This window comes from Pteropus vampyrus, unplaced genomic scaffold, assembly GCF_000151845.1.
Source record: "Pteropus vampyrus isolate Shadow unplaced genomic scaffold, Pvam_2.0 Scaffold191, whole genome shotgun sequence".
Lineage (NCBI taxonomy): Eukaryota > Metazoa > Chordata > Mammalia > Chiroptera > Pteropodidae > Pteropus > Pteropus vampyrus.
This window is the reverse complement of record NW_011888972.1, coordinates 414,657-426,296: the sequence shown is the minus strand read 5'-3', so window position 1 is coordinate 426,296 and position 11,640 is coordinate 414,657. Positions and strand designations below refer to the sequence as shown.

The following is an 11,640-nucleotide window of genomic DNA, read 5'->3' as shown; positions in this document are numbered from 1 at the left end:
TTAATATGACACTTTCAATAATGGATAGAACAATAGGACAGAAGATCAACAAAGAAACTAAAGACGTGAACAACACTATACACAAACTAGACATAACAGGCATCTTCGGAATACTATATCAACCAATAAAAAAGTGTACATTCCTCTGAAGAGCACATGGAACATTCTCCAGGCCTCGGTAAATTTAAAATGACTGAAATTGTACAAACTATGTTTTTCGATCACAACAGAGTGAAATTAGAAATTAATAACAAAGACATTTGGGAATTTAACAAATATGTGCAAATGATGCACTCCTAGAAAAGCAAGGGTTGAAAAAGGGAATCACAAGGGAAATGAGAAGATACTATGAGATGAAAAAAATTGCAAACGGAACATAACGGAATTTATAGGATGCCACTAAAGCAACGCTTACAAGGAACTATATAGATAGAAATGCCTACATTAAAAAAGAAAGATCTCAAATCAGCAACCTAAAGTTCGACTGGAAGACACTGGAAAATGAAGAGCAAACTAAACACGAAGCAAACAGAAGGAAATAATTAAGGATTAGACTGTAAACTTATAAAACAGAGACTAGAAAAACAATAGAGAAAATCACTGAAATCGAAAGTTGAGTCTTTGAAAAGATTAACAAAACTGTCGAACCTTTAGGTTTGAAGAAAAAACCTTTAGATTTGATGAAGAAAAAAAAGATGTCACTTACTAAAATCAGGAATGGAAGTAGGAACATCACTACTCACATTAGAAATATTAAAAACATTATTAGGGAATACTATGAAAAACTGTACGTCAACGAATTAGATAACCTAGATGAAATGGACAAATTACTAAAAAGACACAAAGTAACTAAAATTACTCAAGAAGAAATAGAAAATCTGAATCGATCTAAATCAGTAAAAAGATTGAGATGGTAATTAAAACATTTCCCACGAAGAAAAGTCGAGACACAGATGGCTTCACTAGTGAAGTCTACCAAACATTTGAGGAAAAGTTAAAACCAATTCTTCACAAATTCTTCCAAAAAAAAAAAAAAAGAGCTTCTATGAGGTCACTATTACCCTGATATCAAAACAACAGACGTCACTAGAAAGTTACAGACCAGAATCTCTTACACTATAGATAAACACACACACAAAATTTTAAAAACAAACAACTTCCCACACTTGCAACATGAATCTAGCAATATATAAAAAGGATTAGAAACCATGACCAAGTAGGATTTATTCCAAGAAAGCAAGGTTAGTTTGACATCCAAAAATCAATTAGTGTAAAACACCATATTGATAGAATAAAGGACAAAAATCCCATCATCATCTCAACAGACACAGAAAACTGACAAATTTCAAAATCCTTTCACGATAAAAACATTTGATAAGGTGGGAACAAAGGAGACTTCTTCAATCTGGTAAAGGGCATGTCTGAAAAACGCACAGCTAACGTAATATTTAACAGTGAAAGACTGAATACTTTTCCCTAAGTTCAGAAGGAAGATATGCATGTCTACTTTTGCCACTTTTCTTCAGCATTGTACTGGAGGACCTAGCCAGGGCAATTAGGCAAGAAAAGGAAGTACAAGGCATCCAGACTGGAAAAAAAAGATGTAAAGCTATCTCTATTCATAGATGACATAGTCTTGTATATAGAAAATCCTACAAAATCCACTAAAAATGATTAGAAGTAATCAATAAATTCAGCAGGGTTTCGGGATGAGATAAATACACAAAATTGATGGTATTTCTGTACACTTGCAAAGAACAATCCCAAAATGAAATTAAGGAAACAATTTCATTTATAATTGGATTAAAAAGCAAAAAATAATTATAAATAAACATCAAGATATAAAACGTATACTATGGAAAACTAGGAAACACTGTTATAAGAACTTGAATAAGACCTACGTAAATGGAGACATCCCATTTTATGGATTATTAGAAATAATATTGTTAAATTGTTAATACTCCCCAAGTCGATTGACAGATTCCATATAATCTCCATCAAAATCCTAGCCTGTTTCTTTGCAGAAATTTATAAGCTGAACTTAAAATTCATATGGAAATTCGAGGGACCCAGAGTAGCCCCCAAAATCTTAGAAAACCAAGAACAAAGGTAGAGGAATCACATTTCCCAATTTTAAAACTTACTACACAGCTACAGTAATCAAGACAGTGTACTTCTTAAATAAGGACAGATTTTATATATATATATATATATATATATGCACACACACATATACATATATGTATATATATGTGTGCATATGTATATGTGTGCATGTGTGTGTACATGTGTGTGTGTGTGTGTGTGTGTGTGTGTGTGTGTATGGAATAGAATTAAGAGTCCAGAAATAAACCCATATATCTGGTCAACTGATTTTTTTAAAAGGGTGCCAAGTACATTCAATAGGGAAAGAACTGTCTTTTCAGCAAGTGGTGCTGGGAACACTAGATCGCCACATGCAGAAGACGAAGTTAGACCCTTACTTCAAATTATATACAAAATTAACTTGAAATAGATCAAAGATCTAAATGTAACACAAGCGCAAATCTTCCTTACCTTGGATTGGGCAATGGAATCTTAGGTATGACACCAAAAATACAAATAAACAAATTTAAAAAAATAGATATATTGGACTTAAGCAAAAGTAAAAACTTTGGTGCTTCAAAAGACAAAAGACATATCGAGAAAGTGAAAAGACTGCTCCTCCATCAGTTAAAAGACCCATGGCAAGATAGCGTCAGATCCCAGGGGAATGAGAAACGAGATCCCCAAGTATAAGAGCTTGGACTAGGAGAATAGAGGTCAGAGCTGCATCTAAATTAATTTTCTTACAGTCTTGAAGTCCAAGACATCTAGGATTATGAAGAATATCTCTCCAAATGCAATCGGTTTATCTAATTGTATTCTGGAAGGTAATGTCACATGCCCCCATTTCAGAATGCTCAGAGACAGAATAAAGCATATGTGAGACACTGCTTTACTTAGGAGAACTACTGCTTAGGAAAAGCAGATACACAGGTAACTCAGTAGGAAAATGATTTTTAAAGCACAATAATTCCCTTGAGGAGGAGAATTTGGAGGATGACTTATTTAGACAATAATTTGTGCTTTATTCTCCTTGCTGTAAAGAGTTAACCCTCCGCATCCTAAATTAGTGGCCACATCATGTGATGTGGTGCTCCCTGATGCTCCCTGCCCCAAAGGCCTTAATAACTGTTAGGAGACAGAATCCGAAGTAAAACGTTACCAAACACACGGAAGGCAAAGGTCTCCCAGTTCATATTTTTGTGAGTTTTACCTCCGGGTTCTCACAGGAGGAAAAATCTCCTTGGCACTCCACTAGGAAGAAGGGAAAGCAATCATTTCGAAATCTGTCAAAGCTTTCTGTTTTACTAAGAAGACCTGTTCTCAAGAGAAATGATTTTTCCAGGCCCTAAGAGATTGGGATTTTATCAGAGCCTAACCAACCTGGGGGGAGGGCGATACCCCCTCTAGTCTCCCTGTAGCAGCTAAGGAGGTAGAATAAACTGAGAGACACTTAAGAAGGTCACAGCCCAGGGTCACAGGCTCGCTAAGGGACCAGGATCTGATCACAGGACTGGGAAAGCTCCCCCTTCCCACACCTGACCAGTACGTTCCTGGAGGCCGGTTCACCCAAGTTCGTTTTTCCTAGTACATCATATCTGACTTCCAAAAAACCTACAAGGCATACCAAAAAGCAAAAAACACAGTTCAAAGAGAGAAAGCAAACATCAGAACCACACCCATATATGCCAGATGTTGGAATTATCAGACCGTGGATTTAAAGCAACGATGATTAATATGCTGGGACTGTAATGGAAAAAGCAGATAACACGCAAGAACAGATGAGTGATGTAATCAGAGAGATAGAAATTCTAAGAAAGAATAAAAAAGAATTACTAGAGATGAAAAACACTGCAACAGAAATTAAGAATGCCTTTGATGGGCTCATCAGTACACTGGACAGGGCTGAGGAAAGAATCTCTAGGCTTAAGGGCATATCAATAGAAACCTCCAAAAATGAAAAGCGAAGTGAAAAAGACTGAAAAAAAAAACCAAACCGAAAACAACCCAGAACAGAATACCTGAGAACTGTGGGTCAACAATGAAAAAGTTTAATATATGCATAACCGGAATACTAGAAAGAGAAGAAAGAGAAAAAGGAACAGAAGAATTTTTTTTCAACTGATCTAACAGATAACAGTTTGCTCCAAATAATAACAACAATGTATTCAGTGCCATATACTTACGTGTGGGTAAGTGGGGGTGTAAATGCTTATGATAAGTGAAACGAACGGCAGCAATGATACCAAAAATGGAAGGACACAATTAAGATTGTTTTGTTATTGTAAAGCACTCACACCGCCTGCATACTGTTATTTGAAAATTGGACCCGGATTAGCTGTCAATGCATATTGAAAACTGAAGGTCGACCACTAAGAAAAGTTTCAAAAAATAAAGAGGAACTATGATCCATAGGCTAAGAAAGGAGACAAAATAGAACCATATTAAAAACTCAATTAAATCCACAAAAGACAGAGGCAGTGGTACCTGGCGGGTCCAGTGGGTCGCGTGCGGCGGTGGCCGAGAAGGAGCGCATGTGGTCGGGGCAGCGGTCCTGTGGGACCACTGAGGCGAGGCTGGGCAGCGTGAATGTGGTCACGGTGGAGCCGGGGGCGCCTTCCCCAAGGGTGGGGACGAGAGGGCTTCCGGTGCCACCGGCTGGGAGGAGCCACCGTGGCCTAGGCTAGTGTATCAGAAATAGGGGAGGAGCACCCCACGGAGATGAAGGGCACCACCGAGCACCGGCAAGAGGCGAGTCACCGGTCGGGTCCCGAGGCGGGCGCTGGAGGCGACCAGAATGCGCCCAGGGCGACCGGCTCAACATCAGCAAGAAAAAGGACTAGTTTACCGAATTTGGAGATGTGGTTGACTATGCAATAAAAATGGACCCCAACACTGGCAGGTCAAGAGGGTTCAGGTTTATCCTCTTTAGACACGCAGCCTGTATGGAAAAGGTCCTAGACCAGAAGGAGCGCAGGCTGGATGGCGTGTCACTGACCACAAAAAGGCCATAGCCGTGAAGAAGGACCCAGGAAAGAAAATGTCTGTGGGGGGGCCTGCACCCCGAAGCCACCCAAGGAGACGGTCAGAGAGTACTCAGGTGAGCTTGGGGAGAGCGAGGCCATTGAGTTGGCGATGGATGCAAAGCGGAACAAAAGACGAGGCTTTGTTCTCATCACCTTTAAAGAAAAGGAACCCGCAGAGAAGGTTCTAGAGGAAAAGTTCTCCACCGTCAGTGGAGGTGAGTGTGAAGTCAAGGTGGCCAGCCCACACAGGTGTATCGACAGCAGCAGTGTGGCTCTGGGGGCCGCAGTGGTGGCGATGAGAGTGCAGGGACCAGCTGGGCGACAGCCACCGCGGCATTACTACTCACCCTGTGGCCATTAGGGCTACGGCCCAGCTCTGATTACAGGCAGGGTAGCATAAATTACGGGGACAGCCAGCCACATGGCGGCCATCAGAATAAGCACAAGCCATACTGAGGTTTCGCAGGAGCGCTCACTGACTGCGCATGCGTCGTTTGGATAGCGACTGAACACAATCACGTACCGAACTTAACTTGGCATCCTTTCTATGGCCTGTGCCACACGCATCTCAGCTCAAAGTCCCCCCACCCCCGAAATCACTCTCCTGTTTACTATATCCAGAGCTCTGGTTGTTTTAGGCAGCGCGTGCTCAGTGGCCACCCAGAACCAGACACGAGGCTTCGCGCTCCTCTGATGTGCTGCAGCCTGGAGCGATGGACCCTGGTCGTAAAGCAACCAGTGTCTGAGGCAACCAGTGTCACCGGTTTTCACCTTTTAATTTTATATTATTTGTGTCATACATTTCCTGTGATGGAAGTGTTAATTTTACTGTACTTTTTGGTACCATTTAAGAATCTAATGTACTGTAGGTGACCGGATTGACCCACGACCTGGATATTGAAGCTATTCGAGCTTTTGAAATAAAAATGTAACACCGCCCCCCATTCAACAAATAAATAAATAAATCCACGACAGACAGAAAAAGAGTGGAACAGAAAAATAAGAACAAAGAATAAGGGCGACGAATAGACAACGCTAACAAATTGGTAAATATTATCACTTTGAAAGATAATGGCCTAAATGCACCAATTGAAACACAGGGATTGTCAGACTGGATCAAAAAACATACCCCGACTATATATTCTCTACAAGAAATCCACTTCAAATTCAAAGACACATGGAGATTAAAAGTAAATAGATGGAGGAAAACATGCCGTGCTAACAATAATCAAAAGAAAGCTAGAATAGCTATACTAATTTCAGACAGTGCAGACTTCAAAGCAAGGAAAATGATCAGGGATAAAGAAGAGCCTTATATAATGATAAAAGGGTCTCTTCTCCAAGAAGACGTAAGAACCCTTAACATGTATGTGCCTAACAACAAAGCATCAAAATCTGGGAGGCAAAAACTAATAACATTTCAAAGAGAAATAGATGAATCCAGTAACTCGGTTGGGGACTTCAACACCCCTCTATCAGAAATGGACAGGGCCAGCAGTCAGAAAATCAGTAAGAATATATTTGAACTCAATACTATCATCAAGCAATAGGATATAATTGATATCCACAGACTACTTCATCCAACAACAGCAAAATACACATTGTTCTCAAGCTCACATGGAATATTCATCAGAAAGGATCATATTCTGGGCCATAAAACACACCTTAACGATTTAAAGAGAATAATTTAGAAGGCTGGAAATGATATAATTTCTGCTGTCAGGCCACAGTGGAATTAATTCAGAAATCAATAACAGAAAGATAACTGGAAAATCTCAAAATATATGGAGATCTTTTTAGAAGATTACATATTTATTGAGAATTTTTCCAAACTGACAATCAGCACATAGTTTCTTCTCTTTTTTTTAAAAAAAAATATTTATAATATATGGAGATTAAGCAACATACTTCTAAATAACACATGGGTCAAAGAAGAAATTTCAAGAGAAACTTAAAACTATTTTGACTAAATGAAAATGGAAACACGACTTATCAAAATATGTGGGATACCACAAAAGCAGTGCTTTAGAGGAAAGTTTATAGCATTGAATGACTATATTAGAAAATAACAAAGAGAAAAAAGGAACGAAGGTCTAAAATCGATAATCTAAATACCCACCTTAGAAAACAAGAAACAGAAGAGCACATTGAATCCATAGTAAGAAACAAAAAGGAAGAAAAACTAGAGCAGAAATCAATGAAATTGAAAACAGGAAATCAATACAGAAAATCAATGAAACCAAAAGCTGGTTCTTTGGAAGATCAATATGTTGATTTATACAATTGAATTTCCTGCTTTCAATTGGTGAATTGTGTGGTGTGTGAATTATATCTCGATAAAGCTGCTTTTAAAAATCAGATCAAAACCATGTTAACAGTAAAAAGATCAGTGGTTGCCAGGGGCGAGGCGGGAGAGAGGATAAATAGGTGAAGCACAGAAGATTTTAGGGTGGTGAAACTGTTCTGTGTGACACTGTGATGGTGGACACATGTCATTATACACCGGTCCAGACCCGTAGAACGTACACCACCAAGAGGCAACTCTGATGTCAGCTAGGGACTTTGGGCGGGGACGATGTGTCCGTGTAGGTTCACCGATTGTAACAAATGCACCGCTCTGGTGGGGGATGTTGATGGCGGGGGTGGCTGTGCTTGTGTAGAGGGGTCCAGGGGGGTGTGTGGGAACTCCGTGTGCTTTCCATTGAATTTTGTTGTAAACCTAAAACTGCTCTAAAAAATAAAGTAACGGAAAGGGGGGAAAAAATTAAATGAGACTCTTCAAACTAAATGTAAAATAACAACACAAATCCTGTACCTTTAAACTTCCTCTTCCATGGCTCCTGTGGAGGCCTAACAAAACTAGGTTTCTAAAAAGCTCTCTGGATTGAGAAGCCCATCTCCTCCTCCCTAAGTGGAAGAGGCGGGCCAGACAGCTCATTAGAACCTGTTTTAGCGTCACTGTGATGCTTCAGCTCCGCACGATCTGCTTCACTCCAGCCAGACAAGAAGCCTGAATGAATTCGATCCAAAAGGTGATCTACACTCACCGGGGAGAAAACTGTACCTTTTATAGACTCTTAACATCTTCTGTGTTCGCCATTTTGGCATCTTCCCCCAAATTCAAGATCCAAGCCAAACAAACAACTATTAAAAACACTAATGGTAAATCTAACAAAAGATACTAGTGTTAAAGGCACTATTCTGGAAGGAAAGTGTATGGAAGACCTAATTTGTTACAAACTCAGGAAACGAAGGAAGTTTGCCTCCTTTGAATTGGCCTAATTAGCACTCGTTGTAGCCTGATCTCTAAGAGGGTCTGACAAGAAATGACCGTGTACCTACCTGTGGAGAATAATGTATCTCATAATTGAATATCCATCTCACTGTCCCCTCCACTGCCTGATAATAGTGACTATATGCTGAACTCTAAGTTTGTGCCGGGCGTCATGCTATGTATACTTCATATATTTTTTTCACTCAATTCTTACAATAACCATATCGGTCTCATTAATCTACTTGATAGCTAAAGAGACTGAAGTTTGGAGAAGGTAATTCCCCGTGATCACACGGCTAGTAAGTGAAAGAGCCAGGATTCATTCTCTTAACTATTAAATATTAAAGAAATATTTAAAACGATCCTCATCTCTATGTAGTCAACATTTCACTAGAAAGATATTTCGATACAATTAAACTTCTATCTAGTTTCACTTCAAAGCATACTTCCTTTCCTCTTTAATCTCGCCTTCTTAGATACTTTTATTGCAGTTTCAACTAAGTCTCTTCATTCTTGAAATCAAGCCAGGTTACAAAACAGACTCAGTTCTTCCGGTGCTTACGTGCCATGGGTGCCATCTCACTGCGATTGAACAAAACCCCAGGCTTTGTCCCCTTGCTTTGCTGCTTATGACCCGGGCCTTGACCTCTGCTTTAAGGTCTAAGATTCATATCTGGATTTTTCCATATTCACCTTCTCTGCTGTTTTTCTTTCTTGGTTTTTTTTTCTCTTTTCCCTAGAAAACTAGAAACTAGTAGGGACTACTCTCCTGGCTAGACCAGAATGACACCGATTGCTTCACGAACTGGAATTCTGACAGCGTAAGAGCTCCACATCCCACGTCACAAGTGATGAAGATGACCGTACAAGCAACAGCTTTTCTGTGATCTCTTCTCTGATGGCTGCTAGGATGGCAAAAAGAGAAATGTTATGTTTATAAGGGTGGCTGTTAAACACATTCATATTACGACAGCAGAAATCAATGTAATAAGGCCCCAGTAGGATCATATTTTTCTGCCGTTATCAACCAACTCCAAATATGCAGTATTAATATGAAAACAGCTAGCTGTAAGGCTCCTTGCCAGCTAACCGACTCCCCACCTCCATCCTACTGCCAATTATTTCAACGTTCTTTTAGTTCATAACAAATGATAGCTAGGACCGAAAACGTGCCGAATTACCATCACAGCAGTTAATCTTAAGGTTGTTATAACCGGGGCTCTGCATCTCCCATTCGGTCCCCTGTTTGCTTTACATTTTCTCTTCTATCCTTCTTGCCACATACCTTACGCATACATAGACACGACCATATCAAATAGACTCAGGGCAATTGAGATCAAAACCCTCACGCTAAAGCAGATCCCACACAATCCTCTATACATTGTGGGTCGCAGATGGTTCTGGAAAAGAATAGAAAAAGATTATTCCAGAAAGCCGATTCATTTTTAAAGCTCCAATTTTCTAATTACAAAAGGAATGAAATTTATCACAGTCTACAGGACACATTCCTGGCAAAATGATGATCTAGAGGCAACTTCAAGTCCAATGGTGACATGAATAACTTATCAACTACACACCTAATTTCACATTTGTCATAGTCGACGTATTCTAGAGCAGTGAAACTGCTTCCCAGCTACCAATACCAGTTCCAACATTCCCCTAAGATCTAAACAAAATGAGTCGTTTCCTTAGTATACCATCCAACTAACGGTATTTTTAACTCCAGTTATACTCTATTTTCAAACGAATCACATAGATGCCTATATCATCCTCTATTATACCCCCAACTGTACTCTAAGCTTAAGCAAAAATAATGAACTATCCAGCATTTCCTAAAACGTTCTTGCTTTTGGTCTTGCCCATCCATTCAGCCTCTCTCTCGTCTCTTTAACTCTGCTTTCTTTGTAAAGCTCGTCATTGGAGGCTGCTCACATCCTCGACTCACCTCTCCCCACATATCAAGATCGGGATAGCATCTTCTTCACTGGATCCTCAGAGTATTATTTTACCATCTTCCGTCCACAGCCCATCTATCTTCAAAGTTCATACTATTCAATTTTATCGCCCTTTCGATGTTAAATGTCAACTTCAGGTCTCTCACCTGCAATCACTGAGGACTTTGGGGACACTTATTTCCCTTTCCCTCTTCATCACGAAAGGCCTTCAGCTTCTCCCTTGATGATGTAACATCCAAACCTCACAGCTCCTTGACAAATCTTTTTCTGATTTCTTCTTCTCAACTTCACGTGAATTGTCCATTGCCGTAGTGACACCTGTAATGGTTCGACCTCCAAAAATGACAGAGGCCACTCTCAGAACTACTTGTTCTTCTACCTCTCCTACATCTTACACTCCCTGAATTTACCCTTTGACTTCCTCAGGGCCTTTAATTTATCAAGCCTCTTACCTATTTTCCAAGGACACCATGTCCCTGTGGACTTCGCTTCCTTATCTATCTAGGAAAGATTCCATGGACAGTAGGACTTCCATGACAGTCACCAGCACTCTCAATTCTCCTATCCTTTTGGTTTACCACCATATCTATTCACCCGCAAATCATCCCAGTTATTTATATTTTCCAGTCCTGTTTACAGGTTACAAAATACTACTGAGTAAAAGCCTATCTTCCCGACCACTAGTTTCTCCTCCACGCAGTTGATCTTCCACTGCTATCAGAATGATCTTTTAAAACATAAATTAAGCAGAACTTCGGAAATGGGAAAGTGAGGGGTTCAGCAAATCTTCTCCCTCAAAGAAACAATGCTATAACGACAACATTATCAAAACCACCATTTCAGGACTGTGGAAATAGACCAAAATTAAACAATAAATTAAGAAGCGTTTCAGAAAACCTATTGAACCTTGGGTAAGAACAGTGGGAATCTATGGTGTTTTAGCTTGAGGCTGTGCATATCCCCACTCCCAGCTCCACTGGAGCTGATTTTGCAAGGGCATGGCAAGACAAGCCCTAAACAGCAACTTGCCTGCTGGAGGTGAATTACTTGTTTAGGAATGAGCACAGATAAAATGTCTTATGCCCAGGGGCGTTGAAGATAGCAAACTCCTTACATCAGGAAAAAGGAACATCGCAGTTACCTGAGGTCACAATACTGGTTGGCGCAAGCGACAGAACAACAGGCCTGCTGAAATTTAGCAAAGAGGTCCAGAAAATGAGACAGCCCTACTGGGATTTGATAAGCTCCCTCATATCACTGGTGGTCTAGAAGGCTATGCATATGTGCAGGACTGCACTGA

At 40.0% G+C, this 11,640-nt stretch overlaps 1 pseudogene; it reads left to right on the top strand.

Annotated features, from left to right (window-relative positions):
* The window catches only part of LOC105299637, an 8,044-nt pseudogene extending 2,477 nt beyond the window's left edge, over positions 1 to 5,567 (top strand).
* Positions 5,568 to 11,640: the final 6,073 nt, after the last annotated feature.